Raw genomic sequence first — 21,361 nt, forward strand, 5'->3', positions numbered from 1 at the left:
TGAATGTGACTACTTTACGTTCCTCGCAGGAGTGGAATCACACAGTATTTGTCCTCTTGGTGACTGGCTTATTTCACTTGGCATAAGCCCTCAAGCTTCAGTCACATAGCCTATCACAGGATTTTTTTTTCCTTTTTAAGGCAGAACAATATTTCATTGCATGGATGTACCACATTTAGTTTCTCCACCCATCCCTCAATGGGCACTTGAGTTGTTTCCATATCTATTTTTTTTTAGACAGAATCTCGCACTGTCACCCAGGCTGGAGTGCAGTGGCATGATATCGGCTCAGTGCAACCTCCACCTCCTGGGTTCAAGTGATTCTCCTGCCTCAGTCTCCTGAGTAGCTGGGACTACAGGCATGCACCACCATACATGGCTAATTTTTGTATTTTTAGTAGAGACGGGGTTTCGCCACCTTGGCCAGGTGGGTCTCAAACTCCCGACCTCAGGTTATTCACCTGCCTGGGCCTCCCAAAGTGCTGGGATTACAGGCGTAAGCCACCATGCCCGGCCTTGTTTCCGCATCTTGGCTATTGTGATTAATGCTTCTACGCACATGGGTGTACAAATATGTGTCTGAGTCCCTGCTTTCACTTCTTCTGGGCATGCGCCGAGGAGTTGAATTGCTGGATCATGTGGTTACAGAGTGTGCTTTTAGTAATTTTTTAAAAGATTACCATAGGAAAGCAAATAAAAATGAATGCTCTGATCTGGAGAGGTCTTCACAAAGAACAGCAGGTGCCTGTGGGTTTTTGTGAAGACCTCTCCAGATCAGAGCATTCATGGACATCGACAGGAGAACCCCATTTGTCCTAGTTTGGGTTTTCCACAGAAGCAGACCCAGGGCTGTGACTTGGGTGCAGGGAGGTTATTTGGGATGTGACCCCAAAAAGGACGGTGAGCCGTGGTGGAAGGAGGCTCCTAGGGAAGGCCACGTGGACTGGGCGTGGCACCCACAGTCCCAGTTTCACCACTGGGCTCCGTCCTGGCTCTGCTCCTGCTCCCGATGACCTTGGGCAGTGGCACGCTAAGGGCAGGGTGGAGTAGGGGCGTGGTCTCCTCCTCTCCTCCTCCCTGTGGGCAGTGAGGGTGCTCATTGTCTTTAGAGAATCCCAAAACAAAAATAAGGCCAACCAGTTTGTCTTCTGTCTTCTGTTTATCGTCACCATGCACCAGGGATTCTGAGTGATGCCAGTGATAAAATACTTCTCCCTGGAAAAACATTTGTGTTCCAAACAATGGCTCCAGTGGTTACTGTTGAATTGTAATAATATATATGTAAGCCTCAAACTGGCACCTTATTCTACCTACACTTTAATAAATGTATTCTGCAGGGAAGTAAATTTGAAGAACTCCCAGTTGTACAGTTGGTCAGACACACGAGTTTGTTTCCAGTGGGAGTTAATAACAGCCTAGGACCCTCTCAGTTCATTGCAGGTATGGCCTGCGATTCCCCTCCCCACACCGCCCTGGGGTCATACACGTCCCTGGTGTCCCTGTGTTTAACATTTGTTTTGAACAAACAGTGATAACACAGTGGTTATTGAGGCAAAGAAACAGCTCGAGTTTCTGTGGTTCTGTCCTGTGGACACTTGGGCTAATGGCAGGCAAACTCTCAGTGGGGGGATATTTTTGTGTGGTAAGTGTCAGTTTCAGTCCATACATGAAATGCATTTGTTTCATTTCATAATGACTTTGGACATTTTTATCATAACGGACAGAGTTTGTAAACATGTTCTGCTCTCTTGCGTGCCCATATCCTCACCTGTGAAATGGGCTAATGGCATCTCCCTCCCAGGCTAGGCATCCAGGAAGTCTCCACCTGGAGGCTGAACTCAGAGCCCTGAGCACAGGAAGGCCGTGGCTACAGCTCTTGCTGTGATTATTGTTGTTATTATGCCTCAGGGAGGAGAAGCCTGGCCTGCCTTTGGGGGCATTGGCAGTTGAGCTTGGAGTCTGACCCTGAAGAATGACAAGGAGCTTGTCCCAGAGGAGGGGACCAAGTGGGCAGCATTTTATGGCTATGATATCCTCAGAACTGCGTACCCTGAAGGTGGTGTTTTGCCCATGATCTAACCTAGATGTTTCATTTTTGGGAGAATAAACCTGTTCCTTCAACAATATTTACTGAAATTTAGCCATGAGCAAAATGTCCTGGTCATTGTGCCCGAAATAAATGTAACTTGTATGTTGAATAAATTGTAATGAAGATACAATTTTGCATTTTGTCCACAGCCATTTAAACTTTCTTCAGGAGGGGAGGAGGTGGCTTTCCTGCAGGAATGAAGAGCAGCGGGCCCCTTGAGCCGTCTTTTCCCTCTTAGGTTATGAACAGTCCTCGGTCACTTTCAGCCGCAAGAACAGTTCATATTTATTTTCAGGGTGGAAGTCAGGAGTGGGAATCTGGGTGGGGACCACTTTTTCTATTTTTTCTCATGGGCTCCTCTTCATCCTCCCCAGCCCCCAATTTTTCTGGAGAGTTCAGGGTGGTTGAAGGGAGCAAATGCATGGGAAACATAAGTCTTCCTTGAACTGGTGCTGCTGTGAGGAGGCCATGTGCTCATGGGGCTTTGGTGGTGTCTGCAGTCCCCATCCAGCCTTTCTGGAGCTCTTCAAGGTGATGTGTCTTGATTCTGGTCCCTTGGGACCCCTCTATGGCCCCCGAGGTTCAGTTGACCTGCGGGATTGCAGGCCCTTCCATATAGGAACTGGAAGATAGCTCCTCTGGCTCTCGCCCTACACATTTCCCTGGTGGGAGGTGAGGGGCATCCTTAGACCCCTGGCCACCAGGTCCTCACGCTGTAAGGGACATGTGTCATGTTCCCAGAGTGGTCTCATGGAGGCCCCCATCCCTCTCGGCCTGGGGTTGGGCAGTGTCACCTTCTGCCATGGGGGCTGGGCTGAAGCGATCCTGACCAAATCCTTAGGTGCTCAGAGTGACGGCTGTGAGCGGCTCCACCCCGTTTCCTTTGAGTGCTCTTCTGACCCAGGTGTTTCACAGCTGTTGTCTTTTAAGGTGTGAGTTGGACACTTAGGTCTTGACATCCTATTGTTTTCAGAGGGAGACAGGACTGTATGCAAAGGCACATGATCCAGGGTGGACAGTGGCCTGAAGCAGTACGGACAATGACGGGGGAGACTCTCCTAGCTGGGGCCAAGGGAATCCTGGCAGGCCTTGGAGGTGGACATAGTGTGACCTCCCATGGTGCGTGAGGAGGGATTGCTGGGTCGCCATGCAAGAACTGAGAACCATCGAGGAGTGCACGGGCCCAGGGCCTGCCCCTGTGGCCTTGTTGGCTCCTGCTGGGGTCACTGCAGATGGTGACAGCGTCTCACACAAAGTGACCTCACACTGAGTGCAGTGGGTCAGGAGACAGTCTTGTCTTACTCTGTGCCAATTCTGAGCCACACGTTTCTAATAGAGTGACGGCATATGACCACACTTTTCTGTCGTTTAGAAGTTTCCAGAATATTCTGAGCTTCTGAAAGTTCACATAAACATACAGTGCTCTGTTTTTATTGTAAGAGTAAAATAGGATGGCCATTTTCATATGTGGACACACCAAGGCATATCGGATCTGACTTCTACAATTTTAATGAAGTGAAACATTTCGGAAAACAAACAATAAAAACTTTACCCTTGTTCTCTTCCCTTTTCTCTTATTTATTTATTTATTTATTTATTTAAGGAAATGTCTTTGAAGTATCTGAGAGCCTTGAGGTGGGAAGCGGGTGGAATTCCTGTGTCTGGAGCAGTAGGTTTCTGGGTGGAGTGCAGATGGATTCAGGCACTGGTAACAATAGCAACAAATGTAGCAGAGCCCTCCCTTTGATGTGCCAAGATTAAACAACATGTCAAGTGCGGGCTGTGAGCTTGACTGAAATGTGATAATAGGGAAGCCTGATACCTTTGGGGCCAAAGCCCTATAAAGATAAAAATCAGATTATTAATGACAGTTTCCAGTTTTTTTTTTTAAAAGTCTTAAGATGTGTTTGTTCAGCAGGCCATGTGCAGACACCCCTGCCAGCAAACACGTGTGCACCACATGCTTGCAAATGGGCAAGGCTTCTCTGTTGTTTGCAGAGCAAATGCTGCTCATGCAGATGGGCCCCCAAAGGTCCATACACTCGTCATGCCTGGTAAGGGGTTCGGCGTGAAACCAGGGTCAGCTCCTCTGGGCCTCTGGAGTTTTTATGTACATTCTGCACGGTGTTTCCCCAGCTGGTATCAGGAACCCAGATGCTGAGGTCCAAGTCTGGTTTCATCTCCTGATACGGAGGCTGCAGAGGGGAAAGTTGTCTGTCCCTGTCTTGGTGGAAAAAGCGCTGCAGAATCCTCAGCTCACCATTTTGCATTTGGGTGGGAGGCTGGGTAAAGAGGCTGCACCAGCTGGCAGGCTTATCTATAGAAGGAATGGGGTCCTGAGATTTGAGAGCTCCTTGAAGAGGTTCTTCTGGCTCCAGCTGGATGTGTGACTAAGGACAGAGCTCTTTGTGTGTGGGCATTTGGTTTCCTCAGCTGTAATTGGAGAGGGCCCGTTTGACAACTGTGGTCCTCTGCAACTCTAATCTCTGGTGTCAGTCATTAACACCTCAGTGCAAAGCAGCCCATCACATCACTTTCTAGGGGTGGGACTTGGGACTGCTACTCAGAAGTTAAGGAGGGCTGGAAAGGGAAGTTTCCACATGGAAGCATCTGCCTGAGCTGGCGGTTTCAGTGGAGCCCTGGCCAGGCCACAGTAGGGTGCTGGGGGCTTGGCTGGAAAGTGGGTGTGAGGGACAGGAGAGATGCTGGTAAGGAAAGTGCAGGTGTGTGGTGTGAGGGAGGCAGGCTCCAGGTATCAGGCCTGCCAGAGGATCTCACAAGGATCGTCCTCTAGGGTGCTAACTCCTCTGAGCAACCCCAAGGTCTTTGGGACATACAGGCCCTGTCTCTAGTCTTCTGAGATTTAAAAGGCTGGCGTGTCCTGAATCAGGATTCGAATCTCAGCCTCCTGACTAGAGGCCAGGTCTTGTGACTGCAGGGCAATTATTTTGTTATTTGGATTAATCCCACGGCAAAACCCACCACAAGGGTTGACCTTTCTCATGCTTGGCCCTATGGAAAGGCAGCCCAGCCAGATAAGGAGTTTGTGAACTCCTGAAAAATGTTTTCACTCAGATGAGATCAGCAGGCCTTTGGAAGTACCTTCTCAGAGGTCAGGGCCTAGGGCACTAGCCGCAGGGTGGCTCTGAGAATCAGTGGAGGGAATGCTGGGGTGGCGTCAGCAGGTCCAGCTTCAAATCCCACTCCCAGCACTCACCAATCTCCACTCCTCCGCATTTCTTTGATTGGCAGTGGTGGAGGACAAGGGTCCCCCCTCCTCTGGATCTTCTGTGTGAAAGCATGGTGCCTCCTTTCTGGCACAGAAGTGATCAAACGGCTACCTACCCCTCATCCTCCCATTATTGTGCAGTGTACGTGTGGGCTCCCTGAAAAGCATGGAGCAGAGGTGTAGACGTTTGATTAAGTGCTTCCTAAGCTTGATGGTAGAGCCTTGTTTCAGCTGCTGAATTTGCTTTGTGCAGCCTGGCATTGTTCTCAGGAGGGTCTTTCATATGTGTCTGAGGACATAGGGTCCTCCATAGAACAGATGAGAAGCAGGCCAGGGGAGAAGTGATCTCTACCTCCCCACCTCACACCCACATGGCACAGGAGGACAGGGTTGACTGCATCTGTGTCCCTGTGGGAAGGTGAGTGGGGAATGAAGTGCCACTTGCTCAGCAATGACTCATTATCATCTGAAGAAAAGTGCCTGGGGGTTGGAGGTCAGGAAATGTCTGTCATTTGCTTCCTGTAGGTTTGATTTAACCTGATGAGAGTTAACCTGCTTATACATGCGCAGGTTGTTTTTATCCTTGTGAAATCTCATGGTGGGTGAGAAAGGTAGGTCTAATGCCTGGGCCCCTCCATATTCCGGCTCCATGGGTCTGATGGGACACCTGGGCTTGGGGATCTTTCAGAGCTGCCCAGCGAATTCTGGTGTGAGCCAAGCTTGAGAATCTCTGCTCCAAATCTTGACATTCTACATTATAAAGAAACAAATATCAATTGGTTTCTGCCAGTGACCTACCCTATGCCATCCCATCATTGTACTCTTCTGCAGCCATGGTCCTCAGGAATTTGAACCTGGCCAGGACCTGGGAGCCTTGAGAAGTCCAGTCATTTTCAAAGGCCTGGGGGCCCCTGCAATCCTGGGCTGAATTCTGGGCTTCTGGATTAGCTCTCAGACCCCATTCCTCTCACCCTTGCTTCCTAAGGAAGTTTTGCCCATTTTTTGGCCAACATTGAGATCACATATTTGTACTTAGGCAAGTGACCTACTTGCATTTCACCATGAAGTCCGAATCCAACGATGGAAACTCAAGGCTTCCTTACTGCTTTCATTGTGCTATGCTGACTTGTAGGTAGAGAACTTTATTCATCCAAAAGTCCAAAGGTGTGTTAGGATTGTTCCAAAACTCTGTGTGATATCTGTTTGTCCAGAAAAAAAGAAAAACCCACACAAAAAGAAAGTATAATTCATCCTTCAGCATGGAGACCCTTGACCAGATGTCAGTCTAGCAAAATCCACACTGTCCCCCTGACAGATGCTTTCATGAAGAGTCAGCTGTCATAGCCTCAGCCCCCATGACCCACTCAGACCAGGCTGGAGTGGAGGTGGTGCTGACCCTGCTGGCCTCTGGTTGTTCATGTTCAGTCTGCAGCCAGAGCTTTTTCTGTGTCAAAAAGTGTCTGCAAAATGACAGAGCCACATTGTCACAGTGGCTCTTTCATTTTGCAGACACTTTTTGCCTTCTACGGATGCTGGTCATGCCTCAGTGGCAAGCAGGCAGAATTGCAGTCCAGAGCTGCCCCACAGAGTGTGGGGTGGGGGTGAGGTCAGATCTCAGCACTATGAAGACCACTCTGCGTTTACCCCACTTTCCTCCCATGTAGTTGCTACTCATCAGGTTATATTTTTGACTTGAGAAAATTGTGCCTGTGAATTTCTTTCAATATCCTCATCTTAAACAAAATGGACTTCCAAAGCACCAGTCTAACTGGGGCCATTTTGAATTCAGACATGGTCAAAAAATCTGTCAAATAATGCACAAAATTCTATGTTTCTTGACTTTAAATCTCCACTCACCTGCCAAGGCCACCCTAGAACATCTTAAAACAAGAAGTTGTTTCTTAGGGCCAGATCCATTTATAACATCTGCAGACAGGGGAGAGAGACATCCTGATCCTATAGCCTCTTCCTTTTTCCTTCTCCCACATGAGCCTGATGGGTTAGCCTCGTGACTAATATTTGTTACAAATTCCCCACTTGCTCTTTAACCAGTGATAATGCACCAGCCTCCAATGGCAACAGATTGGGAACAGCATTACTTAATTGCTATCTCCTATTTTGGTTTAAAGTCTTCTGACTTCAACATTTAACAGTATTGGATATCAGCTGTGGAATATACCACCAAAGATAGACTATCTCGCAAAAATAATATGCCATGTATTTCAAAATCATAGCATTTGCTGTCAGCTCATATTTCTGGCCAAATATGGAAAGAACGATACCCTTTGCCAAAGCTGTTTTGGACCTTTGAACAAGGCAGCTCTCTGTAACAATCCTTGGTGAGAACATGTTCTTCTGTGAGACTGCATGCCACATTTCATATTTGCGTAGGACTCTCATCCCCGCGACCGCTGAAGCACTTGGCATGGGTTCTCTCCAGTTTGCTCTGAGGTGGGAAGCTCAGCTAGGGTGGGTTTCCCATGAATGAGAGTTGGGAAAGCAGCTTTCTCAAAGCCAGAGTCATGGACCTGGGGGAAGAAGGAAATAAGTGGCACTAGAATTAGAGACCAGGTCCTTTGTGTCCAATCCAGCAGCATTCTGCCTCTCTCTGGATGCCCTGAGTACATTTGTAGGTCTTCTGACTCCTGAGAATTAATGTGAGACTGGGTGGAATCAGGAATTAGTATCCACGCTTGATCGTAGAGCCTCGTCTGCAGGCCTGGGTGGTCACTACACATTTCTTTCCACTGGGCGATGCTGTGCTTTCTTTCAAAAGCTCATTAGAGATGCTCCCTCCCTTTGAAAGGCACAGAGATGTTTCATGTGCCATTTTCAATTTATCCAAGTTGCTACTCCAAAGAGGTGGAAATTACAAGAGGGTGTGCTTGTGAAACTGGAGGAGTCTCCCCGGCTGCAGCTCTGGGGACAGCATCTCACTGAGCTTGGGATGAAGTTGCTGGGCAGGACCAGACGATGGGATGCTGTTTTTCATTCTCGGTTTGGCTCTGCCTCTGAATGGTGGGGAGTACACCCTGTTCTGGGAGGAATAGGAAGGTCAATTTTAGTACTTTGATGTTGCTTTACTAAAGTGGAGGAAATCAAATACAGACTCTTGAAATATTAGCAACCCCAGGGTTTGTGTTGCATTTTCTAAGTTTTGGAAAAGATGATCCAGGAAGATGGGGGTCCTCCTTAAGCTGATGAATGTTACTCTGCTCTTCCCTTCTGCCTGCTTCTCACCACCCAGCATCTCCGCTGTCCTGAGGTTGGGCTGTCCTGGGAAGCTGTCTGCAGCTGGAGCTTTGAGTTGAGCTGGCTCCATGTGAGTGACGGAAACTCGGCTCTGGTTCCCTGGCCCAGGGCCCAGCTCCCCTTTCCCTCTCCCTGGGGCGCTGATGAAGTGAGGAGTGCATGCATGAGCAGGCTGCTTGTGTGTCTGCTTACCTTGGCATCCTAAACACTCCAGCCCCATCTTCCCTGTGTGAAAATACTCACTACAAGCTTCTGCCTGTTTCCACTTTCAGTGCTTGCTCCCATCAACTTGCTTCTTCTTGGAAAGCTAGAATCCTGCAGCTGGATTGACCAGCACAAAGACCTTTGTGCTGGCTGAATAGCAAGGGGACCTTCATGTGACTGGCAAGTGACTTGATTTCCCATGGGTTGCATCATGTTTTGGGGCACGAGGTAAGCATGGGACACTCCAAGGGGGTTAGGTCCCTGGGGAAAAGTGCATACTGGTGGCTTTTGAGTCAATATTCTTTTAAGTTCGTGCCCAGTTTGCATCAGAGAAAAGGTTGTGCCCAAATGAAGATAGTCAGTGAACTTGTAGAATGTCACCAACCTGTCCAGGAGGTTGTACCCTCTAAGGCAGTCACAAGACTGCTGCGTGTTTGACGTGATGGTTCAGGAAGGGGAGCCCCAACTGACCAGCATCAGGTTCTCTGTGGGTTGCCGAGTGGATGAAGCAATTAGGATTAAGAGCACAGGAGCCTGGGGACAGGAAAGGCCATGCAGAAGCACTTCCTAGATGCGGTGGATGGATGCGGGCTCTGCCCGTACTGTGGCCATAGTTGAGCAATGCCGTGTGGCTATAGGGGCTTTCTCAAATTATAAACAGGTCTAACTAATATGGCTATATCTTCTTTTCAGAAGGGGCCACGGGGCCCTAGCCCCAGTCTACATCAGGTGCTGTCCAGGTGATATAGCACCAAGGAAAGAGAGCTCAGTCGCACTCCTGGCTCCTTGGGGACCATGGTAGCTCCAAAGGCTCCCTGTGGCTGGAGAGCTGTCTGTCCTCACCCCTTGTACAGCAGCACTTTTGACCCCTGAACCCATTGCTTTCATTTCTCTATTCCATTCATTTCAGTGTCTGCCTTGGTGAATTTGGGGTCAGCTGCCAAAATGATTGGAAGAGAAGCCAGTTGTTTTCACTAGGAAACAAGCATTAAAGAATAGACATTGTCTTTATCAACAGTTATTGTTTCTTTATCTTTACACTGGGGCAAGCAGTTTTATAATTATCCCTCTTAATCACACAACTGCCCTGTGCAGTAGGTATTCTTCTTAAACCCATTTAATGGATAAGCAAACTGAGACACAGAGAGATATACAGCTCATTGGAGGTCTTTCTCACCACGAGTTACTGGAAGAATCTGGATTACAATCTAGGTCACATTTCACACATCACAGGCTGGGAGTAAGAAAAGACATATAACTCCTAAATTCTGAGTAGCCCTTATGCATATGCCGTGTAACCAAAAGCAAAGCTCAAGCCTCCTTCCTGCGCATGTGGTACTTTGACTGTTCAGGGACACTTCAAGGCACACCTCTGATCCCAGCAGCACAGACAGCACAAACCAGCCACCTAGAACTCCCTGTGAATAGAGATGACCTGTGGTGTTCCCCTAATATTTGGAAATAAGTGAATGGCAACGAGAAAGGTGGTCCAAGGGATTTACTAAGCATGAAGAAGAACTTCCAGGGACATCCAAGGTCTTGCACACCTACCCTGATCCCATCTGGTGGTGTTAGGATCACAAAATAGAGACTTGTTATTTCAGTGAGGATTCCAGGAGCTCCTGGGAAGTCTTTGCTGGTTCACAGATGTGTTTACACTCAGGATATTCTTTCAATGGCATATTTTTGAGTTACTTTCAACAAAAGGCATTAAAATGCAAGGAGTTTCTGCATAATTTCCAATTAAAGAGACAATGCATTGATAAGAGTCATTAGTGGTTTGCAACTGTTCTCAGGGAATGGGCTTTCTGGAAGGAAGCATAGGAAGGAAGTGCAGATAATTTTGAGTATCACCTTTTCCAAAAAGTAGTGTGGCTGTGATGACGCTGTAGTTTCCTGTGAGCCCAGAATACAGTACCCCTGTGTTTGGCCTGCCAGGGCAGGTGAACATTCCCCAGGCTTGCTCTGTGTCACGGATACCCGGCTCACCAGACGGATGCAGTATGGTGGGTGCCCTGGTAGCCGAAGCTGGCTCTGATGCAAAGATCTGGTGCAGAATTTATAAAGCAATATCTCATTTCTGGTTGATGGTGACTCACTAGAGATGTTGGAACATTTTTTTTTTTCCTATTTCGTGTCAAAGATTCTTGGGATGAAATAAGTTAAAAAGATGTTTCTAGAAGACAAGTAAGTATCAAAAAATAAAAGGAGCTGAAACATCCACCAAAGTGAATATTAAGAGAAATTCGACACTCCAGAGATTGTGAATGTCCTTTTATCCTGGCCTAGATAATGAGGCATGCACAGGTAATACTGTGGGCTACTTGGTGCCATTAGAAGAAAATGCTGACTGAGCTTACAATCATGTCTTCAGTTCTGTTTAGTCAGATCTTTTGGTTATTTCATTAGCATGTTGAAGTTCTGTTTCCTTGTCATTTGGAGATGTTTAACTGTGGCATACATCAGAACCACAGGCAATTGAGAATAGATTAATCAATACCTCCATCAATGGACACTTGAAGAAGACACATAACTCAAACCTTATGTTAAATCTTAGAGGAAAAGTCAAGTTTTTATTGTAGTTTATTTTTTGGAGATGTTTGCAAATTTAGTTATTTTGCATTTATTTTTAGGCAGAAATATTAACAGAGTTCAAGAAAAGCCAAGAGTTTTATCAGAATAAAAAAGGAGATTGTCTACCATGTAAAACCAGCTGCAAATCCACTGAGAATCACTCCTGGGCACCATCAGTGTGGGAGCTGCTTCCCTAAGAGCTGAGACTGCCAGCACACGTGAAAATACCACCCAGCTCTTCCAAGACTGGCCCCATGCTGGCAGAAGCTAATGTGTGCAGCTCAATAGTATGATGTCAAGTCCAGATCTTGAAAGCAGACTGCCAAGTGAGCGAGGACACCTGCTTCAGTGGTAAGGTGAGGGAGGCTGCGAAATTCACCAAGAGGTAAACAGCAGCTGAGAAAGCCTTGGGAGACTGGGTGGGAATCAGATGACCAGAGAAAGCCTTTCCAGGAAGAAAGACTGAGGGAGGGAAAGTGACAAATGCATAAGCGAGTGGGGTCATGGCTGACCATGGGACTGCAAGATGACTAAGGCAGGGGCTCTGGGAGTCAGCACCAGAGAAGGAGTGGAAGGGGAGCGGCCTGTCAAAAGGCTTTGGAAACAAAACCCAGTTTTGGAAACTGAGGTGCATGAGTCCGGCACAGTTGTTTAGGAAGCGGCAAGTCTGGCTCTGAGGAATGACGTGGGAGCTCAGGTCATGACCGTGCAAAGAATAAGGAACCCAGAGACTGGGGTGACACTGCAGACGAAGGTGTCTGGATTGCTAGGGAGTCTGAAGATGGGTGGGTTCCAGGGGAGCCTGGGAACCCAAACTGTGCTCTTCCTTCTTCTTGGTCTCAGGAGAGTGAAGAACCAGAGGGAGTGACAGAAGACTTTCATGTGAGAGACTCTGAGGTTGAGACTTGGACTTTATTGTACAATAGAGCATTTGGCTGGCCTTTGTCTCCCGTTCCTGGGAAGGACCCTCTAAATCCTTGGTATTTCCTGAGTGATAGGATGTCTTTGTTACTCATGGTAGGCCCCTGTGACCACACCAGAAATCATGTGAACAGGAAGACTCGGGACGGGGGTTGGTCACACCAGAAAGATCAACATGTGACTAGAGAGTTGGGGCTCTGAGCCCCTGTAAGTCTGGCCTCGGGGAGGGGATGTGGCTGGAGATTGAGTTCAATCACATAGCCATTGAATCAATGAAGCCTACATACTGAGACCCCAATAGGCACTCTGGACACCTGAAGTTCAGGTGAGCTTCCCTGGTTGGTCATACATCCATGTGCCAGGACAGTGACATATCCTGAGGACATGAAAGCTTCATCCATATTTCGAACCCTCCTAAATCTCACCCTCTGTGTCTCACATTTGCATGGTCCTGAGATGTATCCCTTAGAATTGTGAGTATAGAGCTCTCCTGACTTCTGTGAGTCATTCCAGTATGTGATTAAACCTGATGGGAACCCAGCATATGATTAACCCTGATGGGAATTTGTTACTAGCTGGGCAGAAATGTAGGCGGTCTGTGGACCCTGAGCTCATGGCTGGTGTCTGAATTGAGACGCACTTGTGAAGAAGTGAGCCTTAAGCCGAGAATTGGACCTAAAGTCTGCATGGCAGTGTCAGGGTGGCATGGCATCCTTTTGGCCTCAATATGAGCATGTCTCAGTCCTGACCTGGTGCTCCTCATTGAATCAGAACCCATGGGAAGCCCAAGTGAGGAGATGTACCCTCGTGCGGGGGCTTCCTCCGGGTCAAGCATCCTTGGTCATAAAGTATACCTTCAAATGCCCTTTGTCAGGTCACTTACAGGTCTTCCAAGGTTAAAATATTTGATAGTGACACTAAATACTAATGTTAAGAGAAAACACTGTCACTGATAGACATCTATCTATAAGATCTTGATGAGTCCAGCATTCTAGGATCAGGGACCATGTGGCATTTGGCACAGAGTTTAGTGTGGCCTTGTCTGCCCCCCGTGGAATTTATTTTCTTCTCTGCAAGTTTCTTCTGAACTATGTTTATATCTGTGTTAGAACCCTAGTCACAAGTAAATGCACATCCTTCTTCTCTTATGGACTGCTTTTGTGGGCAGCAGAGGGCAAGTCTTTATGTTTATACCCCTTGCAACATTTAGTGAATTGGATTTAGGAAGGGGTGGTTTGGTGAAGACTCCACAAAGAAAGCAGTAGGGCCAGAGGAAAAAAAAAAAAGCCAGTACCACCTGGTAGAAATGGCACTGTGCAGTTCACTACCTTAATGTGTGCACAGAGTGGTGGTTCAATCCAGTTACCCCTGGATGACCTCAGCATTCCCCCAGCCCCAAGAGCATCAGTAAACCTGAAGCAAGTGAGGCTCAGGCCCTGAAAATCTCCCTCCGTGGTCTTGAGCCCTGGATGTTTTTTTTTCCTGCAACCTTCACTGGTGGGTCACTTCCTGGCAGAATAGCCATGGGGAATTCTTCGTCTCTCATTGTTGTTCAAAGTCCTTTAAAAAACAGAGTGTTTTCGCCCAACCCTGGGGTTCTGGATTCTGCTTGCCTGTATTTCTGTTCCTAGTCAGTATCAGGCAGAAACTGACCATTCAGGAAGAGAGACAATCAGATGTAAATGTGTTTTCTGCTACTGCCTCTAGGGGAACGTTCTTAAATATTCTCAGCCAGATGACCTTCCCTCGCCTGCTGTTTATTGTTTTCCACTATCAAATGTTCCCCCAGCTGTGGCAGCTGGAGTTCAAAGCTGTCCCCTTGCAACAGAGTGTCCTTGGTGGGTTTTCTGCAGTTGATTAATGCCTGACAGCATGTGGGTTCCTCCAGGCGGTGGCCCTCTGTTGGATTCTTCAAGGCAAATAAGAATCTGCCGGAAGGAAGTCATAAATCCTCCCTCGCACTGTGCTGTCAGCCGTGGGTCTCGCAGGTTTGCTTCTGTAGAACCAGGAGAGTCAGGTCATTTGCGTGTTTGTGTGCCCAGGGTTATGCCTCTGTGATCCACCAACTGCGTCTCCAGTGCGGCCTGCACCATGCAAGACAAAGACCTGGAGATGAGCCGTCCGGCTCCAGCCCCTGCCACTTCATTAAAGACTGTCAACGGCCTTGATCTATCTGTCTGTGTTACCTGATCCCGCACGCTGATGCGCGGTAAAGGACTCCTGTGCTGGAGACCATAGTGTAGGCTGTCAGAATGGAATTTTGAAATTGTGGCCAGACACAGCTCACTAAAAACTGTAATTAGTGGGTAGACAGAAAAGCCTCATCACCCAGGGCCTGGTTTTTTTGGATTGGTTGGGCCATGCCCATCATGCAGGGAACATTGCAGAGGCATGACTGGGGGCTTAGATCACGGCAGCCCACTTACCCCATACCCCATACCCAGTACATGCCCCACTGAGACGGCGACCATCAGAATGTCTGGAGAAACACGGAGGATGGTCATTGGGAGCAGGTCAGCTCCAGGTCGAGCTCCCATTGGCTGCAGAGGTAGCTGCCTCAGGCAGGCCGTTGTGCAGTGCGGCCTCTCTCTGTGGGTGATGCGTCTTTGTGATGAGCCATTTCCACCACGCAGACCTTGAGCATAGTGAAACAATAAGCCAGCGATTACTCAGTACAGCGCTCAGAGGAATTCCAATTTACTATCAGCAGTCATTAGCCCAGTCGGTAATGATTCAGAAAAGGGGGATATTGAAGGCACTGGCTATTTTTCTTCCTTTTTTTAAATTCCAGATATTAATCTTAGAGAAGCACAAAAGCAATCCCAAGAGAGGACTCAGGTGAAGCAGTCTTTACTGAATAGAATCACAGAGACTCTTGACATAGAATTGGGCTTTGGAGAGACATTAAGCAAGGGTGACGGACACTGCAGCTGCATAGTGTTGATCGCAGGAGATCGATTGGACAGTCGGCTCTGCTTGTCTGCCATTGTGGTAGACTGTATTTTCCAAAGATGATTATACCTATCTAAAGCCCATCCTCCACTGGGTGCGGGGTGCTGTGTTCCCTTTTTTTTGGACCTAGGCAGGCCTTTGTCATTGTTTGAATCAATACAATATGGCAGAGGTGGTGGTGTGTGGCTTTTGTAACCAGATCATCAAAGTCATTACAGTTTCTGCTTCGGTCTCTTGTCTCTCTCACTCTTAAGACACTTGCTCTTAAAACCCAGCTGCTATCTTCTGAGGAAGCCCAGGGCACAAGGAGAGGCCACATGTGGGCATTCCAGCCAAAAACTGACAATAAGCATGGGCCACCAGATCTACAAGGAAACATCCTTCAGATGGTTCCTGTCTCTGCTTTGAGTCCCCCAGTGGAGGGATCAGATACCATGGAGCAAAGACAGGCCATCCTGCCACTCCCTGTCCCAATTCCTGACCCATAGGAACTGTGAGAGGTGATAAAAGATTATTGTTTTAAGCTATGAGTGTTGGGGAATGTGTTATGCGGAGCAGATAATAGATTCACCTGTCATATCTAGTGGGTGCTGATTGCCCATGTGCCTGAGCATAACCCCATCTCATATGTTTGCAAAGAACAATGCATGAACCCAGTGCATGGCAGGAATTCAGGGAGCAAAATGAACTTGATGGTTACCCAAGCAGGCAGCAGGAGCTTGGTTCCTGGGTGTGGCTTTTGCGCCGCTGGTTTTAGCTCCAGGGTTATTTGTCAAAAGTGTTTAAGGCAAGAGTCAGCCCTGCCTCTGTAGAAATAACAAAGAAAAAACAAATGGCAGGGATCGACAACCCTAGTGGGAAAACACAGATATATGAGTTCCATAGTCACTCAGAGAAATGAAGGGATGAACAAAAGCCCTCATCATTCAAGTGACTTTTCCTAAGCTCTAAATAAATCTCGGCTCAACACCCAGGTGTAGGGGCAGTATCCATCACGTTCTCAAGGCAGTTGTTTTTAAATTTTTTTTTCCAGGATTAAGATAGAAAATGCTTCAGCTTTCCAAGGCAAGGCGTTGCTGCCTGCATTCTCTGTGTGTCATGTGGCCTCAAGCACACCAGGGGTTTTCCTGGAGTGTGTCCTGGCAGTGAAGAGGCACGCAAGGCATCTAATATCCCAGCACCTACAACTGAACATTTTTATGACATTCGCCCAGCTGTACCTTTATAAAGATATTATGCAGGTTCCGAGAGATTAAGCTTTCCTTCCCAACCAGCTGCTGTGGAATGATGCCCGGCATATGGAGGACAGATAGAATTTCCCACACTGACATGTGCTAAGAAATTTGACTTTAAAAAGTGTTAATCAGTAGCTCAAATCATCAGCCATGCATGAGGGCAGGACAGCAGGAGTCTGGAAGCTAAATCCACAAATGCGTGGGGCCATCCCTGGGTGATCCAGAGAAGGAAGTTCATCCATTCAGTCACATTGAGCATCTCCTGCCAAATGAGGGGTTCCCTGCTTGCTGTAGCTGCAGACCCGAGTTTGAATCCTATGGAGACCTGTTGCTTTGTTAGAAAGTAACAGAGATGTCTGGATGCAGGAATCCGGAGCCTGGTGCTGCCCCGCACTTCATAGGTGTGGTCTTGAACACACTTTTGCTCCCTTCTGGCACTGGGCCTCATCAGAGGGGCTCAGTGAAGTTTGGAGCTTGAGTTTGTTTTTCATCTGGATGGACTGCCACCTAAAACATTTCAAAGAGCCCTTGTTTGTCCATCTTCCAGGAAATTTGTCCTGGAGCCTGACCATTCCTTTTTTTGGGGAGGCACCTCTCAGCAGCAAAAGGTGAAATTAGGGGTGGCAGCACAGAGGTTTGGCCTCAGGAAAGTGGCTGGTGCCCCTGGGATGGTGGCCAGCAGTGAGGAGGAGCTGAGCAGGGGAGGAACTTCAAGGTTGGTTTCAGGTCTGGGGGCTGGAAGTACAGACATGGGGATGGACAGTTCTAGGCTTCGAGGGAGCTGCAGCCCTGGCAGGGGAAGAGGGCTTCATGTGGGAGGGTAGTCAAGGGCCGTCACTGCAGAAGCTGGGTGGCCCTGTCACCAGGGTAATGGACCACAGATAGCAGATATGTCCAGGCAGCTGCAGAGAACATGCTGGATTGCCCCTTTCCAGAGTGCGGGCAAGGCTGGCCTGGCAACAGCCAGGGATCCCCTCCCCAGGTATGAGGTGTGGGCACAGAGCCACCTTCCTCTCCAGGTGCAAGGTGGGATAGGGGAATTGGGGCCAGGGAGGAGGGCTGGGAGCAAAGAGAGGGGGAGGTAGGGGAGGTGAGCTGGGGTGGGGAGGAGGAGGGGATGGGGGTGGGGAAGGTAGAATGAAGAAGAGATGGTGGGGTGGGGAGGAGGGCTGGGGATGGGGAACCTGTGGAGTCCCAGGTGGGGAGCCCTGGGCCAGGTTTGACAATCTCTGTCTCTTTCCAGCCATGAGGTGTGGCTACTTTTGCTTTTTGTCTCTAATGCTGAGGAGAAACACCCACAGAGAAAGTAGACATAAAACCCTTCAGATAACAAGGGGTAGAAATCAAACACACATCCTGTGACTCTGCTGTGCGGGAGGACGGTGCCCCCACCTCCAGGAGCCCAGCTGTAGGGGGGAATGGAGGCTGGGCTCAGCACCGCAGCCCCCATGCCCACCTGCACCCAGGCTCACTATGCAGACTGCTATGTGCGCTGCAGGAGCCAGACGGATGCTTTCTTGCAACAGGCTTGCTGCAGATGGTGTAACCCGTCCGAACGTTCATCTTGGTGGATGAGAGGCTTTCTCTGCACACAAAGCCTGAAAGAAGCCCCTCACTACCTCTCTCAACCATCTCCACTGGAGATGAAGCTTCTCAAGCCTGGGGAAGCCACAGGACCTTCCAGATACGGATGTCCCTTTTGCGGGGTACACTCTGCTCCACAACTGGACAGGAGGTTGAAGCCTCACTTGGCCTGGGGTGCTAACTTCCTCAGGGTCCAGGTGAAATGTAGGGAAGGGCCCTGAAAAGTTAGTGCTGAGAAAGAACTAGGGAGAAAATGTTTTGAACCTCAATCCTTCCAAATCTTGTAAGAGGCTGGAATACATTTATGCAGAGTCACAGAGATGTCTCCCAAGCCCAATCCAGGCCATCAGTGTTTTGTGTTCCATTAAGACTGGCACATTTGGAGAAGTGGCTGCTGAGCGTGTGGGTTACGGGGGTACAACTACCCTGGCATGTGGATGGCACGTGGCCAGGTGGCTGGTGGAGCTGACCTCTGACCTCCAAGGTGTGGCTGAGCCCCACGAGCCAACACTGCCTTGAACCACAGCTACATCAGGTGGAAACACAGCTCAGAGCAGTACCTGGTCACACAAGCTCCAGGGCAGTCTTGAGGGAATGGTCTGGAAAGTTTGAATGCATGTGGCTGTGCCGGGGTAAGGTGACCATGGTGGTATGGCTGCAGCTCCTGGGAACTTCCTGGGGCCAGGAGCTTTGACAGGTGAAGCTGCTCCCTTAGCAGAGTGTATACCACTTGTAGATCCTGCTGCCACTCAGACGTCCAGTGAACCCCCCAGCCCTGCCCAGGGCATTGCATCTGGGGGCATCCCATGACCTCTCACATACCTTGTATGATGGTTAATTTCATGTTTCAACTTGGCTGGGCCACAGGGTACCCAGATATTTGGCCAAACATTATTCTGGGCATGTGTGTAGGGTGTTTCTGGATGACACTGGCATTTGAATTGGTGGACTTAGTAAAGCAGGGGGCCTCCCCAAGGACGAGATCTCATCCAGCTCACAGAGGTCCTAAAGAGAGCAAAATGGCTGAGTAAGAGGGAATATCCACCTGACTGCATGATCTGAGACATGGATCTTCTCCTGTCTTCGGACTCAAACTGAACATCAATTTCTTGAGTCTCAAGCTTGCCAGACTTCAGTCTGGAAGTTTGAAGGGATTTCCACCTTGAAAACAGCAGATCTGGGGAAGTGTCAGCCTTCCTACTCATGTGACCCAGCTCTTCTTTCCCTGTGTTTACACACCCACTGGTTCTGTTTCTCTGGTGGACCCTAAAGAATACACTCAGTATTCTCCGCCATTGAGAGGCATGGCCCTCACGCCTCCTTCCTGCTTGGACTTGAGATCAAAAGGCAGAACTACCACCTGCGTTAATGCATCAGGATGTGATGGGGCACAAGGGCTGGTCCTCTCCTTGAACTGCCACAGCACCTGATAGCAGGCACCAGCTTTACAAGGGAGGCTGCCGCAGACTTAGCGAACAGCGTGGTACCATGTGGCAGGAACCGCTGTGGGTTTAAGGGCTTGCATACATTTCACATCTCAGCAAAGATGTCCACATTCTCTGATGATACCTAAGATTAGTTTGAAGTTCTTGGAAGAAGCCTCAAATATCATCACCTAATGAAGTTTAGATGTATTTTAGATGGAGAGTTGAGAGTCCTTTTACCCCTTACCTGATTTGAGTCCTGGATGATCTCAGCAGCATTGTTTCCTGGGGGCCTGAAAAAAAAAAAAAGGGAAAGATTGAGGTGGACTAAATTTTTATATTTAAGAGGTGCTCATGCATAGTGTGAGTGTGAAACAAAAAAGCCTGTCTAAATAAACAAATAAAACAGTGGAAATCCATTTTTTAAACCTGAATGCTGGGGCCTGGGCGTAGTGGACATAGCAGCATTAACATTTGGAAAGAATGCTTGAAAACCCTTTCAAAAGAAGCCACGTAAGAGGTGTGTGCACGCACACACACACAGCCTGTTTATGCAATTTATGTGTCCACATTTAACTTCTAAAAAACCTTCCAAATTTGCAAGCACGCAATGCTGTAAGTCCTAGAGCTTCTAGGGAGCTCCCCTTGCAAATCCGATGCTGAGGATCAGGCTTTTTTTTTTTTTCTTTTTTTTTTCAGAGTGCTTTTAGAACACTGTGTAGGACAGGATGTAGAAATGGGAAACTCACTGGTGTTCTGGCGATACCACAGCCAGACTAAATTGAGCAGAGAATCACCTGCTTGCAATGTAGAATTTCAGAGGGAAGGCAGAGAACAGGCTGGTCTCAGCCTGATGGGGTGATGGGGAATGGAGTACTGTGCACTCCAGTCCCCGCCTGCAGCCTGGTGCCAGCCGGCTAGGGGCAGAAGCCAGCCCTGCACTCAGCTCATCCTCTCTGCTCCCAGCTGGGCGCTTAGTTCACACTGGCTGATCAAGAGCTAATATGCCTCCTTTCCCTGAAATATAATGAGGGAAATGTGACTTTGGCTTTGATTCCTCCCTTCCATCTACTTCCTCTAACCAACAACAAAGCTCCCATTTCACTAATGGTTCCTGATGTGATCCGAGCCCCACTAAATAGTTTATGAGAAATGGCTATTTTTATGTGAGCAGAAAAGAGCAGTTCCTGGAAAGCTGGGGCAGCCCTTCATGTCTGGGCTGATGAGATCATCAGTCTCAGGAAGCCGCTGCTCTGCCAGGGCCATTATTCACTATGAGTGCTCCTGTGTCCACGGAAGCCATCCATCCGGCCACCAGGAGACATGGCCTGGGAGTGCTGCGTTGGAGAGAGGCTGACTTACCTAAAGTCCGCTTTCCCTGCTTTCCTTGTTGTGACATTTAAGAACAACGTCCTGAACGTGAGAGAATGGAGAAAGGAGACTTTAATGGGGGGTTACAACTCGTTCTAACTGGGGTCCCTGGATCAGGAACATCAGCATTGTTAGAAATGCACATTCTCAGGCCCCATGGGCAGCACTGTGTGGCTGCTAAGGGCAGGGTCTCTAAGCTGTGCTGCCTCTGGGCTTGCAGCCTGGCCCTGTCCCTTATTAGCCAGAGGACCCTACTGTGCCTGTCTCCCTGCTGCAGAACGGGCATCAAATCTCATCCCTCTGTCCAGTGTTGCTGCAAGGATTACACAGGCATCTATGTAAAGCCACTGCAGCATGTACTGTGTATTAAGTGCTCAATAAAAAGGTCAGCTGTCTTGTGATGTCAGAATGCCAACAGGGTAAGTGGCAGGGCCTGTTTCTTCTCAGGGAGGTCACAGTCTTGGGCACCTTCGTGTCCATGGAGATCCCAGGCCTGCGCGAGCTGCAGGTTCTGCCCTCAGAGAGG

This window comes from Gorilla gorilla, chromosome 13, assembly GCF_029281585.2.
Source record: "Gorilla gorilla gorilla isolate KB3781 chromosome 13, NHGRI_mGorGor1-v2.1_pri, whole genome shotgun sequence".
NCBI lineage: Eukaryota > Metazoa > Chordata > Mammalia > Primates > Hominidae > Gorilla > Gorilla gorilla.